This window comes from Thermobia domestica, chromosome 8, assembly GCF_964235325.1.
Source record: "Thermobia domestica chromosome 8, izTheDome1.hap1.1, whole genome shotgun sequence".
Classification (NCBI taxonomy): Eukaryota; Metazoa; Arthropoda; class Insecta; order Zygentoma; family Lepismatidae; genus Thermobia; species Thermobia domestica.
In genome coordinates, this window is record NC_137461.1 from 98781148 (window position 1) to 98796062 (window position 14915).

Genomic DNA, 14915 nt, shown 5'->3' on the forward strand with positions numbered 1-14915 from the left:
AATCGTGGGAAATTAAACTGAAAGATTACATTTTCATTTCATTTTCAACATACATTTTTACAGTTTGTCAATAAACCTATACTTGTTTAATAGGGAAATGATTGATGTATAGTAGAAACTCGATTAACCGTCACTCTTTTAACCGTCACTCTCTGTTATACGTCACTGCCCCGGACAGTACTGTACTTTAAATTTGCCGTAATTGACGCCGTGCGCCGTGCAGAGCACGAAATAAAGTGTAAGCGAAATAGACTAAAATAGTCATGCGTCACTTCCGGTCATGCTAGTTTCCACATAAAACTTGGTACAGTACTGAAACCCTTATGGAGAAAAGCATGGACATGTATTATTCACTTGTATAAGGTTATTTATTTCTTCCAGAACCTTTTAAATCTACTTACTGTAGAGGTTTATAACGATATTTCTCTTATCCGTCTATTCGCTTAACCGTCATGGTCCCGGTCCCGAGGGTGACGGTTAATCGAGTTTCTACTGTATCACGAACATTTTATCATACACTTCATATATATTATTTCTCTTATAAAAGCAATGTAGTTTTATAATTATTTTTCTGAAAATATTATTGGAAGTATTTTACAATTACTTATCGTCTTTTCGGGCGCAGAATAATAAACATTCAATACTACATAGAAGTAATGGCTTATAGTAATGTCCCCCCTAAGCTTGGACCCCTCCCGATAAAAATTTCTGGGTGCATGCTTATATATCAATATGAATTTGATCCCAGGTTCATCATGAGAGATTGGCTTTCAGACATTTAAGGATATGAATGAAAAAAAAAGAAAAAGAAATAGTTTTGACACAAAGAGAAAAGTTATTGCATTGCCAAATAGATTACATTCTTGGGTGTATAACAGCATTTTGGGATTGTATACATAAGAAATGAACATAGGACTGAAATTTCTCTTAGCAGTTATTACAGTTAGTATGGAATTTACCCAATAAACAGTATTCTCTAATGTTTTAATGAAACTACTCAATTTCAGCCACAATTCTTCATTAACGTCAACAGAACGCACAAGGTTACACTGAAAACGGTTTCTGATGAACGCTGCATATTACGTAATCACTCATACATTCATTATAGACTCTACTTATACATATTTCTAGTGGTTGATATAATTTCAATGATTCATAATCAGTTTCAGGACTAATGTGGTTGTTAAACACACCTTATGAGTACGACAATTTAATGATGCTTAATACTACGTGTCATATTTGTTTTGTTTTTTTTCATCCCATTGATTTATACCGAAAATTATTTCTCTGTTTTCTTTGAAATGAACTGAAATTTTGATCATTTGATTTTACTGGATTTTGATCATTTGATTTTACTGAATTTTGATCGTTTAATTTTATTAAATTTTGATGGTTTGATTTTACTGAATTTTGATGGTTTGATTTTACTGAGTTTTGATCATTTGATTTTATTGAATTTGGTGGTTTGATTTTACTGAATTTTGATCGTTTGATTTTACTACATTTTGATCGTTTGATTTTACTGATTTCTGTTTTAAATCTATTTAAATATCCAAGGTGTACCAGTCAGCGGTCATAGACAACTTTGTTATGAATAAAGATACGAAAATAAACGAATAAAGAGAAAATGTGTTAGAAAGGTGTAATTTTCAATCTAAAAATAGTGCATTTTTTCTCAATAGCATCAACGACCGTTTGAGCTCCATACTAGTAAGGTGTTCAATGTTAAATGGAAAAACCAACGTTGGCAGTTCAGTAAGGGTGTTCTCTTGGACCCACATCACACCAACAATACCACATTGTTGGAAAATGGATGTAAGGTGTTTCACGTTGCGTGTTGCCCATGTTATTTTTGCGTGGTCTTTTATGATCTGTTCCGTTCTGCAAGATGGTCCCGGGTTCGATTCCCGGGTGGGGACACTCGGTCGAACATGTTTAGCAGCATATTTTAGGAAAGCCATCCTGGGTGAGGCTTTTTCTGGGTTTTCCTCATTCACAGAAGGATGGTACCTATCATAATAGTCCCAGGTCGCTACCTTTCTTTCCCATTCCTTTCTCCCTCTCCAATTCCCCGGGCAGTGTTATTGCGGAGGGACGTCTTCCATCATATGTATGACGAGCTAGCACATCCATACACGCCGAAAGTCCAGAAATATAATTCCTAACTCTAACTCCCTATTCCGTTCTGCTGCATATTTCTATATTACTTATTTACAAACATACTGAATACAGTTTCTCTCTCTCTCTACATATATATGAGGAAAAGCTAACAAATGCATACGCACATTTGTAATCGAAGATCAATTAACAAGGCCATGTAGTCACTGACCAACCATCAAAAGTTCTTAGAGTCTGGGAAGAGTACATAAAAGATCTGTATGACCAGAAGAACCGCTCCAAAGATATTGCGATCGAAGCAGAGAAAGAGGTGGATGATGAAGAAAAAGGACCCAGTATATTGAAAAATGAAGTAGTATAAGCCAGCAAGGACATGCGAAGGGGGAAGGCCACTGGAGATGATTACATATCAGCAGATCTCCGTAAGGGATTACGAGACAATGCAATGAAAGTACTGACTTCACTTATTAACAGGATCTACCTGAGAGGAGAATAGCCAAAGGACTTTCTTGATGTTACAATGATAGCATTACCCAAGAAAAAGGAACCAAAGAAGTGCAGTGATCAAAGAACCATTAGCCTTATTTCCCACACTGGGAAGATGATTGCGCGCATACTGAAGGGACGGCAGGAAAAAAAGATAGAAGAGATGTTGGACGAAGATCAATTCCGATTCCGGGAAGGGAAAGGCACCAGAGATGCCATTGGGTTGATAAGAAATATCTCAGAATGAGTTCTGGATGAAAAAAAAAGAGTTGTGTTTGTGCTTCATAGACTAGCAAAAAGCTTTCGACCAAGTCAATTGGACGAAACTTTTGAAAACACTTTAAAAATTTGGGGTCAACTCGAGAGACCGAAGGCTCATTCGCAACCTGTACATAGGACAACGAGTTAAGTTGCGATTGAATGAAGGAAAAACCAGTAGTGTGGAGATTGGAAGAGGAGTCAGACAAGGATGTAGTATGTCGCCCCAATTATTCAACATTTACAGTGAATGGTTAATGAAGGAAGCATTAATGGAAATTGGAGATTTGAAGATTGGAGGGCTGATAATTAAAAAACTCAGAAGTGCAGATGATACTGTTGTTATAGCTAGAACTGAAGAAGGACTACAGGAGATGATTGACAAAATAGTTGACACTGAGAAACTATATAGAATGGAACCAACATCGAAAAATCGAAAGTCATGAGAATATCCCTTGGAAATGCGCCCTTACAGGTCAGAGTAGAATAAAGAGTACTTAAAGAGGTTGACCATTTCAAATATCTGGGAAGTATTTTGACAAAAGACGTGTACTGCACCAAAGAGATCAGGTCGAGAATTGCCATAGCCAAAGAAGCATTCAACAAGAAAAGATCACTCTTAACTAGCAGCCTTGATCAAGTGCCATATTTGGAGCATTGGACTGTATGGTTCAAAGACTTGGACATTAGGGAAATTAGAGAAGAAATATTTAGACAGCTTCGAAATGTGGTGTTGGAGGAAGATGGAGAAGATAAAATAGACAGAAAGAGTAACAAACGAAGATTTTTAAAACGGATAGGAAAGAAGAGAACGCTTTTAACCACCATCCTTCGTAGAAAAGCAATTGGATTGGACACATCTTGCGAAGAAATTGTCTTCTTCTTACCGCCATAGAAGGAAAGATGGAAGGAAAGCGAGGAATAGGAAGAAGAAGAACACAAGTGATCGATGATTTGAAAAATAGAAGAAAATATTGGGTTAAAAGAGGACGCTGAAAATCGAGAAACAAGGAAGAAACATTTCCAGGTCCAAACTGAAAATTAAGAAGAAAAGAAATAAGAAAAAAAAGAAAAATCCTCACTAGTCCCAGGACCTGCCAAAGAGCTCCCTCGTGGCTAAGCCGTTAGCGTAAGCACCTTTGGCGTGGGAGACCCTGCTTCGATTCCCGGCCGGAGCTCATGTGGTTCGGATTCCAATTTAATCAGTAGGTCCACGTCTCACATGGCCTCGCTGCTGAAAGGGACGCTAAACTAAAATCAATAATAATAATAATAATAATAATAATAATAATAATAATAATAATAATATTTATTATTATTATTATTATTATTATTATTATTATTATTATTATTATTAGTATAGTTAGTAGTAGTAGTAGTAGTAGTAGTAGTAGTAGTAGTAGTAGTATATACTGACTTTCTATCTCCAACGAATTCAAATAAATGAACGAAGAAGTAGATGCTTTCTTACCGTGAACTTTAAGGTTAATATCCTAAACTTTTAAAACCAGTGATGTTCAAAGTTCTTTAAGAAAGGGTCAAAGAAAAAAACTTTGAACGGCCAATATAATTTATTAAAAACAATAATGGTACATTTTTACGAAATCTTTATAATACCAAACCCTATGAACGATTAAAGTTTCTCACAACCTGTTTCGAACTGGGACGAACTCATTCTCACAAATGAACATAATGCTCATTTGTCAGTCTGTTTCTGACACAATTCTTTCGAAATAGCCCAATGCTTCTTTTAATTCGTCAGATTAGGAATCATGCCATGGGCAGGACATAACTTTCTTAATCAGCCCACATTTGACCCACGGGTCATAGTTTACTCATTACTGATTTAGAACAGTATAGTAAACATATGAAAACGTCAGAAATTCAAAGTAATATTGCCCACTAGTTAAAAAGACTTCAGTAACGACTCATATTATCTATATGTTCAAATTACAGTCCTGGAAAAGATCGTTCGTGGCTAAACGGTTAGCGTACACCTCTTTGGCGTGGGAGACCGGGGTTCGATTCCCGTTGGGAGCTCATGTGGTTCGGGTTCCACGTTAATCAGTAGGTCCTGTCTCGTATAGCCTCGATGCTCAAATGCACGTTAAACCTAAAATCAATTCAACTCAACAGTACTGAAAAACTATCTTCGATAGCGAAATTCTGATTTTAAATTTGAATTTACCTCCCTGAACTCCCTTAGAATTACTAAATTTTCATCCCATAAATAAAATCTTTGTAGAGCTGTGTTATTATTCATCTATGTTTGCTTTGGTTTAGATTTTTTTATTTAACTTAACCATAATTTCAAAGTTATAATGAACACTATTCACACGAAAAGGGAATGTGTGTGGGTGAAACAGCAAATGGAAAAGTCATGAACCCGGAAATTTCATCTACTGAACATTACATTACTATGGAAAGCCTTAAAAACGATTCTTTAGAGAGAGAGAAAATGGATATAAAAAGAACGAAAGAAAAGAAAAGCCAAAATACATTATAAAAGATAAACAGTACGAAAAAGTATGAAACAAAAAAAAAAACAAAGACACTAAGGCAAGGAAACAGACATTGTATGGATAAACAAGTAAAGATAGGATATATATAGACAGAGAGAGAGAGAGAGAGGAAGGGATACACATTCAATACATTCAGCTTTTGTTTCCTTTCTCTGCAACACAACGAAATTTGAAATCACACACTGCAGATCGCATCAATGGAGGTTTTCTCCCAAAGTCATCAAGTGTAAACGATATATCCAAAGCATGAGAATAACAAAATAAATATTTTGTTTCGTTGCTCTCTACCATTTTTCTATCTTTTCCTTTATTTCTTTTTGGTTCTCCACCTTTCTTTCTCTTCTTGTTTGTTGGCATCTTTTTTAACTCTGTTCATTGTTAGGCTGGATAAAATATTCCAACAATCCTACATATGGCATGTGAAAGAGGGAGGGAAGAATAAAGGTATTTGTAAATTCCTATTATATATATATATATATATATATATATATATATATATATATATATATATATATATATATATACTAACTGAAAGTGTGTTCTTCATATGGGAAGAATAGATTTATGAAAATTTATGTTTCCCCCTCTTAGGATGCGCATTCAGTGAAAGTGTAACAGTAAGAAACATCAGATATCCTATTTTTAGCGTATATTTTTTTTTAATCTCCTGTGCTCCCTTTACTCAAAGTGACGTAAGAATCCAGCTTTTGAGATAGCAACTGACTATGTTCAAAAATTCACTTCAAACGGGCCTGCCGTTTACCTGTGATCTGAAAACAATAGACAACATTGCTTTCAATGTATCGAAATAATACTTAAATCTTCTTCTCTGTTTCTCTCCTCCTTCCGTTAAAACGAGTTACTTTCAAAAACGCTGAGACATGTTACCGTTTATTTTTAATGAGAAACCGTTTCATTGCTCAGCGAGACCTATCACTGAAGGTTTTCTTCTGAGTATTGTTCCTCTTCGTCAATGTGATTTTCTCCGTGAGATACTTTTTTAAGTCGTTATCACCTTGGACACTATCCCTCTCGACACACCCGCCCACACTTGCCACTTTCGTCACACTCACGCCACATAACGGAACGCCAACAATTTGGTCTCTTCGGAAATCAGAGAAGTCGTACATTTTACACTACTAGCGTCTGCTCAGCTTACTGCACATTACCGTTCTACTGCTCTTCACGTAGTACGGTGTTTATTCTAACGCAACACTACCAACAGTCTGGCTGAGTAGTCGCCGGATGACCGTTGTGAACCCATACCTATGACGTGTTTCAAACTTCAGGTGTTTCCATTCAATTTGTAAGCCTTTGCATGTGTATAAATATCTTGTGAGAGCACCCCATATTGTCCTGTGGAAGAAAAATTATGAATAAATATGTTATGATTTATCATGTTTATAAAGGAAACAAGGCCCTGTCCGTTGGTCTAGTAGCTAGCTCCATGCATTCGATTCGTAGTGGGAGAGCATTGAAATTTGAACGCAATATGCTGGTTCGAATTTCACTTTAAACTATAGCTCTGCATTTCATGTCGAATTACTAAGCTGAATATAACCCACCCCGAAATAAAATATAAAATCAATAAAAATACCTCTGTGAATGAATAATAAACAAAAAAAATTGTTTCAAACTAGTTTCACTTGAAAGTATATTCTTATACACTTAACAAAACAAGAGAAACTGCAAATGTAATTGTGTTCCTCTTAATAAACAGGGTTCAATAAAATTGCCATCAATTTGAATAATGTTTCTTATTATTTATCCAACAAGAATCCGAAGGAAAGGAATCATAAAATTTCGCTTCAACTTGTGAAAGAATCCTGCAATATATCCACATACCATAACACGTCTACTAATGTTCATTGAATGTTCCAAAGATTCCATATATATCCCAGAAACATTCACGTTTGGTGTGGAAACTTCAAAAATAGTGGAAATATCCACAGGATTTCCCTTAAACTCCATTTATTTATTTGCTATTCAACATATTTACAACGAGTTTGAATTTAAACAAAGAACGATGTGTAGGGAGGGAGTTTCAGCATGGTAGACCTAGAAGCACCAAGCGGTTTTTTAGACCGCATAATGGCAAGTAATGGGAACATGAATGAAATCATTGTTGGTTAACAGTTAATTTGTAGATGACGGAAAAGGGAATTTTTTATAAAGTATTAAATCCATTTTACACGTAGGACACTATGTGGCAGGAGTATCAATTGTATAGGGTAGATTACCCCAATGCCGGACAGTTCCCAGTACCGGGCATTTGGGGTTATGGCATTTCCACACTAGGTAGCAGCATTTGTTTGTCACCTACAATTAGAGGGAGACGAAAAAAGACCGTAATTGATACGGTATGTTCAGACTGTCTCAAACCAGCACATAGTTAATAACTGTAAGGTGTTTGTTCCGCACTGCTGGAGTGTTACAATATTAATTTTGGATTCTTCTGTGTGATTAATTAAGGTAAGTTAAACAAGCTTCTTGTTGTTAGTAAAGATTCTGTGTGTGTAAACAGTAGAATAACAATATTATTTAAATGAACAGTTTGCTAGGTTTTAAGAGGGCATCATTTTCCGTACGTTGGATGTGGTCCCAATACCGGACAGCACATGTGTTTCCAGTACCGTACAAACTTTGCCAAGTGACACCAAGTATACTGATGCCAGTGTTTGGTTTTAAGCTGCACCACCACAATGGTAGAAGGTAAGAAAGGAAATTGGGATGAAACTGGGCTGAAAACAAACAGTGTCAGAGAAAGCCAGAATTAGTGATAAAGAATCAACCAAATGCATCGAACGTGAACCCTTTAGCAACTTTTACTCATAAGGACTTTAATCCAGCTGTTCCTTTAATGTCACAAGCCTTCCAAAATGCAATAGAACAATGCAATAGAATAGAAGAATGCAATAGCAATACAATAAAACAATGTCCCCTGTAGCCACTAATACGCAGAGGATGATTGCTATAGGGAAGAAAAGAGCAGAAGAAAGTGAAAATTTGACATCAACGTCCCATAAGAAACGTCCGGAAGAGAAGGAAGAAAAAGAAGGGGAGCAAGACTTCCTGGGAAGAATACAACACAGATCTTACCTAGAATAAAAATTCAGTTTTGAAATGACATTGGAAAATACAAAAATGAATAAAACAAATATAAAGATGGAGAGAACAAATCCAAGGAGACTACATGCCTTTTTTGTGGGAAGATATTTGAAGAGGACTTTGTCCAATGTTGCATTTGTTGTGGTTGGACTCACATTGCATGTGCTGATAGCGATACTGTGAATTATTTTGTATGTGAACATTGCAAACCATGACTGAGAACATATTCCTTATCTAACTGAACTCGGTAAGTTTATCCTACTTACTGCTGTTACACAAAGAATTATGTGTCCGGTACTGGGAACAGTTTTCTTGTTATCATCATTAAAGACACCTTTGGAAATTCACAAATAACTCAGAAAATAAAGCAGACTTGAACTTCATTTTAGAGTATGTTATTATTTATTCCATCCTTTATGTTTACTGTAAGTTTTGTTTTTATTCACTGAGAGAATTTTGAGAAATAATGGAAAATACTTAAGTGTCCGGCACTAGGGCAATCTCCCTTAACAATTTTAATTTCTGTTTTATTTTTTCACATACAGTGTATTTATCACAAATGATCTTGGAAAACTCAGTTATATAGCTTGCTCCATTCTTTCCTATTCTGTGTCATCAGCACACTAAAATGGAATTATTTAGATTGGTTTGTTTATTACTTTATTTCTCTTATCAAGTAATTTCATACACTTTACACGCTGTGCTGAAATATAGTGGTTAATGCTTGAGACCATTTATTTCTGTAGTATAGGAATATTCTGGTTACTGTTTCTTTATATTTAGTGTTATATTTTAGACAATTTGAAGCGTTTTTCTGGAAATGGTGTTGAAATGAATGGATTTCCGTATCTTGGCAAGGACAATCACGTTATATGAGACAAACGTGTAGAGAAATGAAACGAGCACCACGTTAACAGTATACAAGTGCAAATAGAATAAAAAATGTGGTCCTTCTCAGTTCAATGCTCAAAACAGTAAAAATATCAGAAGATACAAAAACCGAAGATAATAACAAATGACAATAAAACAAAATATGCTGTTGATGCTTATGACCAAATGCTTAGAAAATACAGTGTGAAAGCACCATGCAGGAGATAGCCTATTTATATCATGCACAATGTTATTGATATAACATGTCTCAACTCGTGTGGTGTATTCAGAAGTAACTTGCAGCAAAATAAGCAGAAGACAATTCTTGATAAACTTGGCTGAAGAACTGAGAAAATCGTTTTGTAGTTGAAACGACTCTGACAATATGTCACAAAATGACTAACCTCAGACGAGACAATGCCAGGTGCTGTTTGCAACCAGAATAAGACAACTGATATGTGTAAAATATATAAAAACAGAGTTTGCGGTAAGTGTACAGGAAAAGTAGTGAAACAAATTTATCTGGAAGAAGTGTAAAGTAATTTAACTTTTGTTATCAAATTTTGTGTATTAATGTCTCTTTGGGCATCCAATTGTAATCAAAGTATTCTGTTTTACTTGGAAAATTAACAAAGAAATACAGACCCGTAACGAACAAAATACACTAACACAATGTTTTTTATTTATACATTCAATTGCTATACTTATAATATAAATTTTGTAGTTATGGAAATATAACAAAAGTATTGTAAAGTGTCATTATCAATATCGTATACTATTATGATACTATTATGATGAGTATCATTCAAACTTTACTAAATACAATGATAACTTATAACATGAAAGTTATGCCTCGCCCCCCCCCCCCCCCCCTTCCATGAGGAGTAAAATATATAAATTAGTCTCTAATGAAGCGCTTGTTTAAAGGCTGTGGAAAAAAGTTTTAAAATTGCTCTCAAAAAGAAGATTCTGAGTGCGTACTCCACTCATTGCAAATAATGTATGCGTTTCCAGTTCATGGTAATCCTGAATTCTCTCTTGCTGAGCAACATGGCTTTCCTTAATGCCGCCTCCAGAAGGACGGAGATAAATACGTATTATGAAGCACTGAAGTCCACATTTTTAAATAGCGAACCAAGTATCGAAAAATATCTCAAGTTTATTTTACAGAAATGCGCCTCCCACAAAAATTCCTGGATCCGCAACTGGTATCGGCTGTTGTCAATTAACTGCTAAGAGTCATAGCTTACTTTTTGATTTTTTTTTTTTTTTTGACATAAGAAACAGTTTTCCGTATTCTTTTCTTTCGCCCTTTTACTGTGCGCCCTGAAGCAACTGCTCCACTCGCTCCATTGTAGTTACGTCACTATATATATATATATATATATATATATATATATATATATATATATATATATATATATATATACACTAGCGTCAATTATCATCTTCGCTCGTTAAAATAAGAAAGAATTAGTAATTTGTTCCGTTAGTCAGTCACTTTTACCATTACTGAAACTCTCTCTGATAGAAGATGTTTTATGTCTTAAAAATTAAATATTACTATTGTGGGGTGGATTTAGATTTAAACGGTATCGGAAGTGTTACTGTTGATTTCAGCGCCCCAAAAAAAACTATGGATTCGATACTAATATCGATCATTTTTGATCATTTTTAAATATATATATCCCCCTCACCTGACCTAAATTTCACTGTCAAAGTGAAGTGATGAAAACCATTCCAGTCCCGATCCTCATCTATGTTAAAAATTTGATAGAGATCGGTTGGGTGGTTCAAGAGTTATTAAATCATAAACATATCACTTTCATTTTTATTTATATAGATAGATAAGTAGACACATTGATAAAGACTGTCAGCTATTGAAGAATTTCATAGTCTGGCACCGAAGACCATCTTTAGTTCGTTTTAGAGTTTACATGAAACCACTGTGGGTAAAGAGAGTAAGAAGAATAGTTAACTATAAACATGATTTTTTAAAAAATATTCGAACAAGTAATATTTATAAGAGAATAGAAAGCGTATGCAATAAAAACCAGTTGAGAATGCTCCAAGATCTTTGCCAGAACGAACTTAAAAAGAATGGAGAGATGGAGCGGGAAGGATACTTTTTTGTGATTGTTCTTACATGTAAATCTTTTTATCCGCACCTTCTGTTTCTCGCAAAAATTCGCAAAACATAATCTCTCTATGACTTACGGTTCCCGAGACATGGCTCCTTAAATTTCCCGCAAATTCGAACTTTTTTGGCCAATATCTGGGGAACGGTGGCCAGTTGGCTAGTAGCAGTTGACCAGTGGCCACCGGCTACTATTTGGTACCAAAACACCACCATCCTCGTAGGTATTGATCTCTCTATGACTTACGGTTAACGAGATATGGTTCCTTAAATCTCCCTAAATTGGAACTAGTTTTTGGCCAATATGTCGGAAACGGTGAGTCACAAAGAGACGATGTTGGTGTTGATCAATAATTAAGAGGATGGTAAACATTTTGGTACCGATATTAATCCCGCGGCCACTGGTCAACTGACCACTGGTTTGGCCAGTGGCCACCAGTTAATATCGGTACCAAAATGTTTACATTCCTCTTAGGTATTGACCAACACCAACATCGTCTCTCTATAACTTATGGTTCCAGAAATATGGCTCCTTAAATCTCCATAAATCGGCCAATTTTTGACCAATATTTCGGGAAAGGTAAGAGTGACGCGAAAAATTCCATCACTTCTTTAGAAAGTATTTGATGCTCTATCGAATGGAGGGCTCAAAATTTTAAAATATCTCAAAAAAAAACAAAAAAAAAAACACACACACACACACACACAGAGAAACATAGAGAATTAAGTAACGAACTTTTTAAGTTCGTTGAAAATAATTCGAGATTTTGACGGATGCACACGTTTCATAACTTCTCCATGCTCAGAAAAAGTGAGTTTTTGAGTGTCTACCACTTTCGTCCCTAATAATTAATAGGAAAGTCAAAATTAAGAACAAAAATTTCTCTACCGAAAAAAAAAACCCGCCACCAACCTTTTTTTTAAATTGTATTTCGTGAATCACTAATATTTTATTAAGAATCCTATAATATGAAGCCCTCCAAGCGGCCTACAACTAGTGCACGTGATTTTGGTGTGCGGGTTTCGAAGTTCGATTCTCGGTCGAAGAGTCTTGAAATTTGAACGCTTCACGATAATTCAGTTTCCATGTTAAACTGTAGGTGCTCAACTCATATACCCACAGGCTCAGTGTTGAAAGGGGACGCCAAACTCAAACCAACCAATTTAACATATGGTACACTGAGAAAAAAAAATGTAGGTGGCGTACTTAAAAAGATAGGTTACATGTGTAATTGCTATAGTTTTTGGACTTAACGTACAGCATACGTATAACTGAAAACGTATGTTTTATAATACTTTCTGTATAAGTGTTCTATCTATACGTACTTTCCGTATGAAGCAATGTACGCGGTCAGGATCTCACATACAAATAAACGTATATAACATATAGCTGACGAAGGTAAAATAAGCATATGCATGTGATATACGGGAAACTATTAGATATCGGACATCCTGCAACGGCATGAAGTAACATCAAAGGCCAGCGCCTATGTAGCATACGGATAACGTATACTCCGTACTGATTTCCATAGTAAGCAAGAAGATACCGTATATTTGTATATACAATATACCGCTGTCCGGGGAACGGATTTTTCTCTGTGTAGCCTGTAATTTTTCTGAAACAAATCCGGAACAATGGCCCCGGAAGGTATTCGCTAACGCTTACGTCTTTGGTGCGAACTGTTCCCAGGTTCGAGTCCAGATGGGAACATTCGTTCGGGAAGGTGTAAAAGCCTTCTGAGGTAGGATTTTGGTAGGTTTTTCTGACTCACACCAGGCAAATGCCTGGATGGTACGCTAACATTAAGACCCATGCCGCTTTCTTCCTTCTACTATTCTAAGGGTCGAGGGACATCTTTCATACGTGACAGGTTAAAACGGCCATAGTTGCCAGAAACCCACAAATATAATTTCTAATCCAAACAAATCCGGAATAAGTTTTTTTTTCGAATCTGGTATAGGAATAAGCTGTTTATCTGGTACAGAAAAAAAAACTATTCAGGCGATTTTGTCCATACAGTAGACTCCCGAGTATCTGGTCTAATGTGACGGAAGGGCAGGACGGATAACAGAAAAGCCAGATAGGCTGGAGTTCAATCTAGTACACTTAAAAAACATTAATCGTACCCCAAGAACAATTTACGAGTGCAGTATTGTAGGTACTGTACAGGTATAATCAGGAATAACGACAAACGTACTGTATATTGAGGTCCGTTACACACTGATGAAACAACGAACAAGAAGCTGAACGCTGCTCTTTTCTGGTCAGAGCTTGTATTTTGTACACTACACGTAGGAGGATCGTAGCAGACGCCTGCTTCCAATGGGTTGGCGATATTACCAATACAACGCCTTGCCTTATTCATTTAATCACGGTAAAAGAAACCTAGGTTGGATATTCGCGAGCCGAATACTCGTGAGTCTACTATATTTTATAAATACTGTAAATCTTTCGTTAACTACTTTACAAAATGGCATCAGTCAGTTTTCCAGAAAAGAAAAACCTCCATCTTCTCGAAGGACTTTTATCAAAAACAACTCTGGTGATTTTTGTTCCTATTTCATAAATAGGTAAACAGTTCAGTAGAAGTACAACAAGAAATTATTTAATTTTTGAAAAAAAAAAAATGGTAACGCAAAATTTAGTGTGGTGACTTTAACGCTTTGTTTTAATTCAATTTCAATATAGTAAGAAAATCTTTCACTCAACGTGTATAAGTAAAGAGGTTGGTAGTAGGACTTCTACCTGTTCCTGTCTTTCAATTCCGATTTTCTCTCTTTTTTTTTACTTGTTTCCTTTCCTTATCCTCTTTTCCTCCCTTCCCTTCTCATGTCGAAAGCCGTAGACTTCTCCACTTCACGCGGCCAGTGTATCGATTGAGAAACCCTCTGGAGATACAGAAGCTTCCAGCGCAAGCTGGAATGTCCAGGGAGTTATACCGTAACCGTTGCCTGGGTTTAGGAGCTTACACAAAGAACTGAAGCCAAGGACTAAAAGATTAAGCACATACCACCATTTCTGCCATCCTCAACACAGATAACTATTGATCACATGTAGAGAAGATATTTTAATATTTAGGAACTTTTATTTAATTATATTCTATATTTATGTGAGGATCGATGATAATCATTGTCATTAATTTTCAAACGTCTACAATGCACGTAAGAATGAAAAATCTTGTAGCAAGTTCTGTCTATTCATCCATCTGTCTGTCAACAGTTATAAGATTAAAAACAGTAAAAGATAGCTAGAATTTGTTGATACGAATCCATCATCCTAAGATAAGGTTTTATCTCTACCACTATCCATTTATTTAAATCGGAAGTGGTTCGAAAGGGATACTGTCTCCTGCCAACATCATTTACTATCCACCTAGAAGACTTTGTGATAAAGAGCCTACATAATAAAGACGGCA

The 14915-nt window shown here is 35.7% G+C and overlaps 1 protein-coding gene across 1 annotated transcript in view; it reads right to left on the bottom strand.

The window, feature by feature from the left end:
• sand (potassium two pore domain channel sandman) overlaps positions 1-14915 on the bottom strand; it is a 310773-nt gene that overhangs the window by 145257 nt on the left and 150601 nt on the right. The gene's annotated exons all lie outside the window — the stretch shown is intronic.